Source organism: Alligator sinensis, unplaced genomic scaffold, assembly GCF_000455745.1.
Source record: "Alligator sinensis unplaced genomic scaffold, ASM45574v1 scaffold1584_1, whole genome shotgun sequence".
NCBI lineage: Eukaryota > Metazoa > Chordata > Crocodylia > Alligatoridae > Alligator > Alligator sinensis.
In genome coordinates, this window is record NW_005842479.1 from 671,382 (window position 1) to 684,421 (window position 13,040).

A 13,040-nucleotide genomic window follows, 5' to 3' on the forward strand; every position below is an offset into this window, starting at 1 on the left:
CTCTTATAAAAAGCATCTAAGAGTCTGCCCCTAAGGAGAGTCAATATTGGCATCTATACAAACCCTGAGGAGCAGAATGTCTTTTTAATCTAGGTTTGGTCATTCATTTATTTATTTATTTATTTTTAGAAAAAGGAGCTTTTGTAGTTGAATTGAAGATTAAAGGCCATCAGTAACATTATTTGAACAATGAATACTCCCACTGGTACAGGGGTGTACTTGGTAGCCGTGTTGGTCTGAGACATTTCAACTGGTTTGAAGAGTGAAAGAAGTCAGTCAGTATGAATTTTGGCATATCTTTATCAGCGGTTTGGAAGATGGGATGGAGTGCACGCTCAGCAAGTTTGTGGATGGCACCAAGCAGGGGGGAGTAGTAGATACACTGGAGGGTAGGGCTGGGATTTGGAGAGACCTTGACAAATTGGAGGACTGGGCCAAAAGCAATGTCATGAGGTTCAATAAGGAGAAGTGCAAAGTCCTGCACTTAGGAGGGAACAATCCCCTGTACTGGGACAGGCTGGGCAGCGGCTCTGCAGAAGAGGACCTGGGGGTGACAGTGGACAGTAAGCTGAATATGAGCCAGCAGTGTGCCCTTGTTGCCAAGAAGACTACTGGCATCCTGGGCTGCATTGGTAGGAGATTTGCCAGCAGATCGAGGGAAGTGATTCATCCCTCTATTCTGCACTAGTGAGGCCACATCTGGAGTCCTGGGTCCAGTTTTGGCCCCTTACTACAGAAAGGATGTGGGCAAATTGGAGGTCTGTGAAAATGGTTTGGAGGCTGGAGGACATGACTGGTGAGGAGAGGCTGAGGGAACTGGGCTGATTTAGTCTGGAGAAGAGGAGACTGAGGGGGATTGAATAGCAGCCTTTACCTCCCTGCAGGGTGGATGCAAACATGACGGAGCTGGACTGTTCTGAGTGGTGGCAGGTGACAGGACAAGGAGAAATGGTCTTAAGTTGAAGCAAGATAAGTTTGTCAGATATTAGGAAAAACCTTTTCACCAGGTAAAGCACTGGAACAGACTACCCGGAAAAGTTGTGGACCCAAGTTGAAGACCTGGATAGACAAAGCCTTGGCTGGGAAGATGCAGTTGGGGCTGGTCCTGTTTTCAGCAGGGGTTGCACTAGATGTGACCTCCTGAGGTCCCTTTAGCCCTCATTTTTTATGATTGTGTTGTGGACTCTCCATCCTTGGAGGTTTTGAAGCCCCGTCTAGACAAAACTTTGGCTGGGATGATGTAGTTGGGGCTGTTCCTGCTTGGAGCAGGGGGTTGGACTAGATGTGACCTCCTGAGGTCCCTTCCACCCTCATTGTCTCTGATTCTCTAACCTAGTCCATAAAAATTCACTGGTGATTCCTTTATAAATAGCCCGTAATTTTTGATTGATTGAACCAAAGCATCTCTTCTAGAGAAACATTGAAATTAGTGGCAGTATAGAGCGTCCCAGAGTCTTTGAAGTGGAACGGAAGGATTCATGAGAACAGTTGACAGGACTGGGTTTGTTTGGTCTTTTTTGGTGTTGTTTTCCCCGGGGGAAAAAAGGTGGTGAGTAATGCTCTGAGTATTGAAGAGAGCAGTTCAAAATTAAATATGATGAACTGCTGTGATCACAAGATAGACTCTGACATGAGAAAGAAAAAATTAAGTTAAAAGTGAACCCGATACAGGAGAAAGTGGAGTAGGTGGTGATTTTTATAGAGACAGCCGTTAAGGTATCAAATGAGTTTACTAATTTGGTATTCTTATTTTTAAATATTTACTCTTTTTACCTTTTAAAATACCTTGCTATTTAGGTAGAAGCATCAAGTCACATTGATGTATTTAACACAAACTTCCCAGGAATCTGGGACATAATGAATGACAAGGGAAGGAGTGAAAAGCGCATAGCAAGCGACTTAACGGAGAATTGTTCCCTGATTGGATTTTTTGTCCACTTGGATTGTGGGGCTAGTTGGCCACTTTTTCTAAAGTTCATAAAGTTTAACAACATCAAAGATGCAGCTGGCAGAGTTGTCTTATTGCAGGTCTGGGCCTGAGGCTAGCATCCGTTCCCAAGCAATTGTGTCAAAATCCAGTAGCAAAAGTTTACTGAGTTTCCCTGAGTAAGTTACTCACCTTCTGTGTCTCCAGTTCTCCGTGCACCTTGGAAGAGGACCATGTGACCTGGGTGTTTTGGACATAATTAGAATTTTTTTATTTTTGTCCTGCATTTTGCAAGATGTAAAGAGCTCTGTTTCCAGTAAGGACTTGCTCCTTTATCACAAAGTTCAGAGGAGGAGTTGACTTGAACAGCTGTCACAAGTGCAGGTGCTTTTGAGAACCCTCTCCAAATTGTCTCGCACTCGAGTCTGCGAATGTAGAACTGGTCCACAAAAGACTTCTAGCACTTGGGCATCTGGAACAAATCCTGTTCCCCTCATTCACCCGCGCAGCTTTGCTGAGCTCGGCAGGGCTAGTGGAACAGGATCTAGTCCCGTCAGACCTATCCCCCATGTTAGTATTTTTGCCGCGAGTCAGAATTGGCCCAGAGGCTTGATAACATGGGAAATAATGGCATGAAAAATGGTCTCAAGTACTGTGCCCTTCCCTGCCAAGGGTGCACAGAGAGGCCTTTTTGTGCTGTTTCAAGGGATACATGGAAGCAAGTTCCCAGCGCTTCTTCTCGTTCCCATCCCTCCACCTCCCCCCGACACGCACTCCCGCTTTCCCTGAAGTCCTGCCAGCTTGCTGCCACTTGTGTTGCTCTGAAGTGTAATCCTTCTTCCCTCGGGTGAAGTCTTAACGAGTCATCGTAAATAGTACTGCCCCTTTACGTGAATGGCAGAATGATCCGCTTGGATGGCTACTCTCTAGCCTGGCGAAAGCAAGCTTCTGGCCATTATAAATATTCATCCTGGTCATTAAATCCCTGTTAATAATGGTACTGCATTCGATACTATCCAGACCTATGATAGTACTGTCTGCATTGGATTCCATCCCCGTGCCAAATCTTCTGTTGGGTCCAAATGATGTACATAAGAGAGCCAGTGTGGAAAGCCCTCTCCACACCCACACAGGGGCAAGAGAGAGGGTCAGCTATCTCTAGGACCCCAGATCCCATTTCAACCACTTTAGACTTTGCGGAGGCATCTTACTAGGCGTGAAGCGCTCCTTTCCCCCCTCGGTCCCAAAGAGCTGTTGTGGAATAGATATTTTGCCCCTGGGATTCTCCAATTCGTGTTTGTGGGAGTGGGGTTTCTCTGGCACGTGTTCACATGGAGCCAGGACAGCATCCGGCATTTTCTGTATAGCTGTTTTATTTTAAAATATGAATTGGGAGTAGTTTTGTGGGCTCAAAGCCAAACTGGCCCTCTCCAGATCCTTGCTCAGGGGCAGCTGGGTGCCCTGGCTGGGGTCATTTGACCCCGGAGCTCTTTCCTGCCCAGGGCAGGGGGTCGGACTCGATGATTTAATAGGTCCCTTCTGCCTCTAACATCTAATCTATGAAGCCCCCAGAAAACAGAGGAAGCAAGTGAATTCTCCAATATGTATTTCACAAGAGAAACCGAGCCGGGCTGTACAGAGATGGGCTGGAGGGTAAGATGGCAGGAGAAGGGAGGAAAAGAAAAATAACAGCTGGCTTAGTTGGGGTGGTTTGGGGCGATGGAGTGAAACCAGGCCAGCCCCCTTGAGAAATAAAGTGCATGTTTTTAATGTTGTGTGTAATTCATGATAATTGGTACAACTTCCTTAGGGAAGGTGGGCGATTCTCCTTTGGATGCTCCCAGAGAGAGGCTCTGGTTCACCTGGCAGGTCTGGGTGTGAGGCAGGCGTGCCTTAATGAAATGCCCTGGCTTATTATGCAGAAAGAAGATCCACCCAAATGAATCCGAATGGTTTCTCCTCATCTTAAAATCCTTGCAGAATTTAATAGCTCAGGCCAGCTGAGGGGCTATAATCCTGTACCTAAAGGGGGTTGAGGGTTGTGAGCTCTGTCCCACCCCACTCCTTTGCAGGATTAGCGTTTGCTCTTCTGTAACAAAGCCCTGTGGCAGGACTGGACTTGCAAACCTAAAACAGAGCCTCAGCTTCTCCTAGGCAGCCTTATCCCTTGTACAGCCCGACGCCAGGCCAATGACCACCAGAGCCACAGATGTGCATAATTCCCTCTCCCTTTCTCTCGCAACCATGCACAGAAAGGTGCTTAATATTTTGGAGGCAGGTGCTGCAAGTTGTGAACAGACGCCCTTGCTGATTCATACCCCGTCTAGCTCAAACTTGGCCTCCAGGTATCTGGAAGATGCACTGGCTGGTTACAGATCACACATACTTGGATGTGGTTTGCTATAAAGAATGCTAAGATCCTCGGGAAGGGACAGAAAGTAGGGATGTGGAAACATTTTATTTTACCCATCTATTAAAGGGTCCATTGGGAGGTTTTATTGAAAGGCTTATGCCATTCTTTATGCAGCAGACGGAGGGGAATGCATCCGTTTGCCTTTCATTCAGAGAAATTGAATATTAACTGTATCACAAAGGTTAGGACAAAAAAAAAAATCATTCATCAGCTGGGTAATCATGTGGTAGATCCAGAGGCAACTTCAAAAGCCTCATTTAAGTTGCTATCAGATGGGCTAGCCAAGAAGCCAGGCACTGAAGGTAGCCAAATGTTTTCTATTGGGGCCTCTGAAGGTTGCAGCACACAAGTCCCAGCACCCATCATTGCTTTGCTGCCCACCCCCTTACTTCATGCAGATGTGTTGGAGGGTGGGGAAACCCGTCGGAGGAAAGAATGGTTGGATCTGGACATATAATTTCCTGGGGAAAATTGAAAATATTCCTGTAAAATCGTAGTGTACAGAGGCATTTCAGGTAATTAGTAATTGCGAAGATGACCCGTAATGGATGAAATCCTGAAAAACTTATTGAGGAGATGCTCCTATTACTTTTAGTTTCATGGCTTCTACTAACTATACTATAGTAAGGCACTTCAAATGCCTGCACAAGAAAGCTCCTGCAAGTGCCCTTTGAGGCTAGGGACAGACGTTACACAAAAACCGGTTTAAGTCATCAGAAACTGGTTTAAATCTATAACAGAACAGAAGCCCAGTGCACATAAACCGGTTTCAAAATGCCTAAAACTGGTTTAAGATGAACCTGGTTGAATGTAATATCAGATTTAACTAATTTGGGTCAAACCGGTTTATGAAACTTCTGTCCCAGATCCCTTCCTGGTTCAAGTTAAATCAAAGGCCCCCAGTATCCCAGCATGCTTTGCAGCCCTGGGCTGGGCTGGGCTGTGCTGTCTGCTCCAGCAGAGAAGGATTGTGGTGAGGGCTGTCTCCCCCAGGAGAGAGGGATTGTGGGGGGGGGGGGGGGGGCGGGGGCTCCCCCCCCCCCCCCCCGGGCAAACCCTGGCTTGGTCTGGGGTGGGGGGGTTAAACTTCCCTTAGTGGGAGCCAGTGAAGCTTGAGAAGACGTAACTTTTTCAAGCCTCTTCACTGCTCAGCTCTGCTAAGCAATAAAAAACACTTATTTTTCTTTTATCCAGCTTCTTGAAAAAAAGCTTTTTTGAATTAATTATAAATGTACAGCTAAGACAGGAAGCTGAAGGTGTGGGCTTGATTTCATAAACAACAGTTCAGATGAGCCAAGGGAACTGCATTGTAAGTACCAGCTGCTAATGGAGATAAACTTGCATTACTTGAAAAGAAATGTATCTTGGTGCTTCTGCAAGGGTTATTCAATTAAGGCCTGATTCAGTGTCCATTGGAGCTAACGGGGACTTTCCATGGGTTCCTGTCTGCCTTGGATCCCTGGATTCTTCATTCGGAAACCCCAAGACTTGCATAGGAAAAGCAATGAGTTGCGAAATGCAAATTTTCCTTCTACACCAGGCCAATGAATGTTCCTTCTGCATTACCTGAGGAAACTCCCTTGAATTTCACAGGTGGATATCCTGTATGCAGGCCTGCATGGATGGTATATATCAGGGGTGGGCAAAATGCGGCCCGTGGGCCACATGTGGCTTGCCAGGCCAGTCTGTCTGGCCCACGGGGCCCCTAAAAAATTTAGAAAATTAATATTTATCTGACCCTGGCAGCCTGTCATGTGGCCCTTGATGACTTGCTAAAACTCAGTAAGTGGCCCTCTGCCCGAAATAATTGCCTGCCCTGGTAAATATAGTACAATAGAATCTGGATTCTTTATAAGGTTAGGTTCCTTTACCCATCTCCCTGAAAATGAAGGTTTGCAAACTATCCAGGGGTGTATAGAGCCATAGCAAACAGCTCCAGCTAATGACTTCCTCCAAAGAAAGCCACTACTTTGAGGCACCTGGGACCACGGCTATGCTCTATCTCTGAGTGACGAAGCAGTCAGCTGAGGGGTTGTTAGTTCATCCACTGCTGCAAACTTCCTAGGTAAAAGCAATCTGGGCTCTGCCCTCTGGGATTTTTAATTTTTTTGATGCTGTTAAGGGCAGATTTTGAACCCATTTCCTGCTCTAGGAAAATGCACTCCCCCGGGTGCACAGTCCCCAGTTTCTTACACTCTTGGACATATCTTTGGAGATGGACTGGCTGCACCAAACTGCCCTTCTGCCAGATCCAAGTATTGCCTTTGTGCGTAGGAAATGGGTTGAAATGGTTTCACCAGCATCCTGCCTACTCCCAGAAAACCAGGTTTAAGAACAGACCAGCTCAACTGCATAAAGAGACCAGAGATCATCCATGCTAGAAAAGTGCAACCTTTTTAAATGATCAGACCTAAGGAGGGGCTAGCAGATCCTTAACCGCCCATCACAGAGCTGTATCTCAGCACTGCGCTGGGCAGGACAAGGCCGTCCTGGCTCGGTGTTAACTTGACCACAAAAGTTTGGACTACGGCATGTCCTTTCCTCGTAGGTAGCTCTGCACCCTATCGTTGCATCTAAATGCCTTGCAGCCCCCCATGAATGGACTTAAAGCAGTGCTGTGAGGTTAGGCGGGAGTATTATTCCTCTCTTGCAAAGGCTGAAGTGCGGTCAGCTGACTTGCTTCAGGTTAGCCGGTGGATCTGCAGTAGAGCTGGAAGTTGAATGTAGGCCTCCTGAATCACGGTTCGGTGTCATAACGGCAAAGGCCCCCCTTTCTCTTTATGCAGCTTTTGCTTGCTATCCAGGGAGTGCTTTGGGGCAGTTCTGCTTTTACTTTCACTCCCTACCTTCTCCCTTCCTTGGACTCGGCCTGGAGAAAAGGAGGTTTCCAGGGGACTTGGTGGCAGCCTATATATAAGGGGCGCACATTGGGGCCTGGGGGAACATCTGTGCATCCAAGCACCCCAGGGAAAGTCAAGAAAACAATGGGCACAAACTGATTGAGAATCGCTTCAGATTGGACATAAGGAGAAACTTCTTCATGATTCAAGTGCCCAGAGTCTCGAACCCGATTTCCCCCAGAGGTGGTACAATCGCCTACCCTAGAGATCTTTAAAAAATGCCTTGACGTGCACCTTGCTGAGGCCATCAGTCTTTCCTGCTCAAGTGCAGTGGGGCCGGACCTAATGAACTTGTGAGGTCCCTTCCAGCCCCGAACAGCTATGAGTCTATGACTCCTTTGTGTTATCTGAGCCTTACTTGCTACTGAAGGAGCCACGAGTGATCAGAACAGAAGGCCATTGATGAGTTTTTATATATATATATATATATATATATACATACATACATACATACACACACACACACACATACATACATACACACACACACACAATATATATACATACACACACATCTATCTATCTATCTATCTGTGTGTGTGTGTGTGTGTGTATGTATATATAAATATATGTATGTATGTATATGTGTGTGTGTAGTTATATGTAGGTATGTATATGTGCGTGTGTGTAGGTATGTATATGTAGGTATGTATATGTGCGTGTGTGTATGTAGGTATGTATATGTGTGTGTATGTATAAATAAACAATTCTTGTTGAGTGCTAATGCCATTTTGAGCCTACTTCTAGCATATTATTATGCAAAACAAATGCACGTGCCTCTCTCCTTCCATGGCTGGGATGGGGAACAGTTGTTTCCAGCTCATCCGTTAGCAGGATAAATCCAGCCCCAGATGTCTACATTCGATTCTGAAGTGTAATCCAAAGCACTGTTGCAAAAGTCTTGGAACATAAAGATGTATTGTAAGGGCCTCCCTTCACAAAAGCCTTGCTGTTGTTTTTCCTTTTTGTTCTGCAGATGCTCATTTGTGTGGAAAATGTTATAAACGTAGCATCTGCCGCCTGTGATTTTTAGAAATTGCTGCTATTTGTCGGCAGCTTCTTTTGCAGATTGGGCAAATTAATATCTCTGCTCATTTGGACAACTCTTTCAAGGCTTGCTAGCTGTGCTTGCAGGCTGACAGCGCTGTCTGTCAACAGCGCTTGAGAAAGCTTGCTGCTATCCGTTGACCATCACTAATGTTTGTTCAAGGATCCTAAGCCCAAGTCTTTTTCTCCCGACTCTGATAAGGCAGCCAGCTTCATTTCTCACACCCGACAATGCAGGAAGGGAGCGAGGCAGGTGACTCTCATGCAATGATATGCTGACAGTTACCTTTTCATTTCATTTTACTCCCGTCCTAAGCTGAGACTGAATATCACTTGCCTGCAGCGAAGTGCTTAGACGTTAATCTGGAAACAAGAGCAGACTGGTCCTTTTGCAGATTTGCTCTGGGTTTTAATAAAGAAATATGCAATGCTTCAAAACTAGCAGGATTTTCAGTAGCTAAAGTCCCATGTCTCTGCGAAACCCTGGACATAAAAATATTTTTAAGGAGAGTTGGAACTTGCTTTTCACGTGGGTAAAAATGCATGTGGACAATGCAGTTTGGCCAATGTGATGAAATACAACTTTTAAATAAAGGAATAGAGGCTGGGTTTGTTTAACCTTTTGTGCATCAAGTATATGGTATTCCCAAGCAAGGTGTACACTACCAAGTGCTGCTGGCATAGCTGTGCCAGGTAGCGGGAGTACGGGACACATTGCAAGCTGGCACTGCGCTGTTGGCAAAGCCCCACGTGTGAATACAGCTATGGTGACAAGAAGACATGTTTCATCTTGATTTCTGTCATTTAGGGAGGTGGTATAGCTACACCAGCAAGGGAAACCCTTCTTCTGGGCATATGTTGCAGTCTTTCCTATGGGTCTGTGCTGGCATGGGCAGCTTGGCATAGTCTCCGTAGTTTAAGTGTGCTTCCTTGAAGATGAGGGGTCAGTTTTTTTCAAAGCAAGAGGAATTTTAGCGGGTTTTAGGTGCCTTAACTTCTGAGGTCTTTTGAAAATTACAGCCTATAATACTGCTTTTTCTCAGTTATATTGTTGAGCCACTAGATAGTCCACAGTGGGGCTAGTTTCCTTAACTTATGCCGGCCTGTGCCCTTGTTTGCCAAGATGGAGATCATACCATGTTTGTAACCTCAGAAAAGATTAGGACTAGGTTGTTTTCCTAATAACAAACCAGCCCCCTCCGTCCAGAAGCCTCAAATGATATTTAAAATGTTGTTTAGCATACACGTGCAAATTCCAACCCCGCCTTTTCTACCCCGTCTGTAAGCAGAATAGCACGAACCGGCGAGCGTATCACTAAGGGCTCCTATACAGGTAATTACGGCGCATTGGAGCAGACTCGAGTAATCGAGTTTGCTGGAGTATGGGAATTCCCCCACTGCAGCAGACCCCAGCATCATGTGTTTGAGCGTCCCTAAGCTGAAAAATGGTAGCAGGACACTTTAAACTGAAGCTCATTTGATGAACTTTAGTTCAAAGCTCCCTGCCACCACTTTTCAGGGCGGAGACACTGATATATGTGATACTCTGGGCACTTTTAATTAGCACAGCTTTTGGTGTTGCACGAATTAAAGTCCTCCCCCGCCACCTCCCGAGCACGTCTATAAATGCCCTAAATGGCAGAATACTACACCGTGGGTGAACCTACGTGTGCGTTGTAATGTGCATTAGCCTATTTTCACGCGCATTAAAGTCACTAAAAAACAGTGCTATTTAGTTAATGCGCATTAAAAAAAGCTAATGAGCATTAAGTGTCACTTAAAAACCACGGGCATTTATACACATATCTTTTGGGCGTGCCAAAGATCTGCCGTTTTGCAGCAGACTCAGTTAATCGAGTGCGCTCCGCATGCGAGCTGCGGCAAACTGCGCCGCACCATGTGCAGTTGTATAAGCGGCGAAATCCATGTCAGCATGCAGAAAATGGCAGTAGGGCGCTTCGAACTAAAACTCATTCGATGCGCTTCAGTTCAAAGCGCCCCGCCACCATTTTGCAGCGGGGACACTGATGCACATGACGTGAGAGTCTGCTGGAGCGCATTAATTTTTGCGCTTCGGTTAACTCAATTAATGGAGTCTGCTTCAATGCGCTGGGTCTTCGGCACGTCAGAGCAGGCTCCCTGCATGTGTATAGGAGCCCGGGGGTACTAAATTTAACACATATTAACAAAAGCATGTGTAGATGCTCCCACTGATTCAGAAAGTGAGCACAATTGTCCCTGGGAGGATGAGTCCCTCCCAAGAGCTAGCTGCATTGTTTCTGGAAGGAAGGAAAGGAAGTGAAGACTACAGTCTTCACCCTTTGCTTTCCTTCCCACCCAGTTCCTCTCTACCTCTCCCTGGTCCTGCTTTTTTGGTGGGAGTGCAGCCCAGTGCTTTTTAAACATGTTTTTCATATCAGATGTGGTATTTTGGGGAGGAGATTGTAGGAGCCAGTGCAGATGCTATAAAAATTAAACCTGTAGTGCAGAGTATCAAAGGCAACTTCAGAAGCAGAAAAGATTAATGGCAACACGTTTTGTGTGTCCCTGACTTCTGTGCTCCAATATCTAGCAATTCCCTCTACTAGAAATAATAGCTTTTCTTGCAAAATAATTTATTTAAATTGCAAGTTTGTTAGGGAGAGGCACTCGGTGTTTGTACTGTTCTGGGCGTAATGGGCCTAATCATTGCTTTGTGTATTAAAGATGTTACAGAATGAAGTCCCAGGGAAGAGGCTGTAATGGTGGCTGAAAAGAAATCCTTTCAATGCCTTTAGAGTGAAAAACTTTGCCTTTCTATTGGACTTTCATTTTTGCATGTCCCCTAAAAGGTTGCCCCCATTCAGCACACTGTCCTTGGGAACCTGGTTGTTGGCCTTGGGGAATCGGCACAATGCTAGATATGCCAACCAGCGGTGGTTACAGAAGCTGGCATACCTTAACCACGCTTACCCTAAGGACAGTCTAGGCCTTAAGCATGACTTTCTGATACAACCTGGAGATTGAAGCCTACCCTTGAAGGGCATCACAGCTTGGAGGACTGAAAGCAAGGTGAAAGCACAGAAAGCAGGTTCTCTAAGCCTTACACTTCAATGCATAGTTTAACTGGTAGCTGTTGTCATGCTTGACCCCCTTCAAGGCTTGTAGTTTCTCTCTGCTCCGTTTCTGGTCTGCAATTCTTCACTATCCCCCCCACTGCCTCTCAGCCTAAAGTGACAAACCAGAGGATTGACCTTCTTCTCTCTAAATAAGCCCAAGTACATCCGTCTGTGCAGATGTCTCTTAAGACTTTTCCTGCATTGGTGCAGTGCATTCCTGGGGAACAGTTCATGGTGCCTACATGTCTCTCTCCCCTCCCGAGGACCTAAGCATTTTGGGCCTGAGCTAACTTATGCTTCTGGGAGCCGGTAGCATTGCAGGGGCTGCAAATCAATGTGGAATTTGAAAAGGCCTAAAGCACTTTTGGCCCCCACCGAATACAAGTCTGGTCCTGGCACCTGCCCTCAGATGAATTGTCCCACTAAGGTGAATAGGTGTGTGTGTGTGTGTGTGTGTGTGTGTGTGTGATTAGCCTTTGTCCACCCTTTTTTTTTTTTTTTTGCCACAATATAGAGTTTAGCTGGATGATTTTTCTGTATCCACGGTGCATGTACTGTCGTCTTCAGCAGGCCACCTGGAAAGGCGCAGGCAGTGAGCAGTGGCTCCTGGTGCAGTCTCTGTACCCGTTGTGGGAGTGTACTGTCACAACTTCAACCTGCATGAGCCACCCTCGAGGTCGGAGTAGATGGGGAGCGTGGCATTGCTGCACTTCGGAGCCAAGCGAGGGGCCTGCCGCTGCCCCTGGGGAAGCCCACAAAAAACATGGTTCTGCCTAATTTTGGATAGAAACGTGCCGGGGGCAGGATGTTTGAGGGAAGGTCTCGGTGGAGCTGGGATATGGAAGGATTGGGGTTCATTGCTGTGCTTGGGGTGACAAAGATTTTGTAGGCAGTCGATGCTGCTGGCTGTATTGTTTCCCTGCGCAGGGACCCTCCAGCTCCCTGACGTGGTTTTGACCTACCGGTTCTGGAGCACACGGCAGAGAGTGCAAGCAAGCGACTGAAATGCATTCCCACACGACCAGCCAAGCCACCGTTACAATACCTCGGTCTGCTCCTAGTCCTGCCGCTGACAGGTAGAAAGCACAACTCAAAGCAGCCCCATTTCAAATCCGGCCCCTATTTGCCCTGCGAGGGCGAAGGCAGCACGCTCCTCGCTATCCTTGTTTTAATTGCAGCTTAGCACCCTTTTTAAGTAGGTTTAATTTAAGACTGACATTACCAAATTATCTAATGATATCATAATGGGAGCCAGGAGCTCCCATGTTCCTTTAGTAATGTCACAGCACCAGGGTTTCACAAAACAGGAGAGAGGCCCTGACATAGAGATTAAAAATAATTATCCTTGTAAAATCCATTAACTTCTTGAAAATGCCTGTGCCTAGAAGCCCCACCTCTTGCTGCCATCCTGTCAGATCTTGGCAGCAAAAGCAACCATGAGCTAGGCTAGTATTATTATGTGCAAGGCCTAGTCTGAGAAGCACTTACTGGCTGCCTGCAATGGTGCTAGCCGTTGTGGAGATGATTGGTTTTTTCCCCCCATTAATAGTGAAGCAGGGTCCCTACCTGTGTTCAGACCTGTTCTCGCTGTTGCATGTAGATAAGACGTTAACCCACAGTTACGAGCAAGTAGCTGGTTTAGCCCCTGTGATGTG

At 46.4% G+C, this 13,040-nt stretch overlaps 1 protein-coding gene across 4 annotated transcripts in view; it reads left to right on the forward strand.

Annotated features, from left to right (window-relative positions):
• Positions 1 to 13,040, forward strand: part of FGF13 (fibroblast growth factor 13) — a 424,661-nt gene that overhangs the window by 177,876 nt on the left and 233,745 nt on the right. The window lies entirely within an intron of this gene.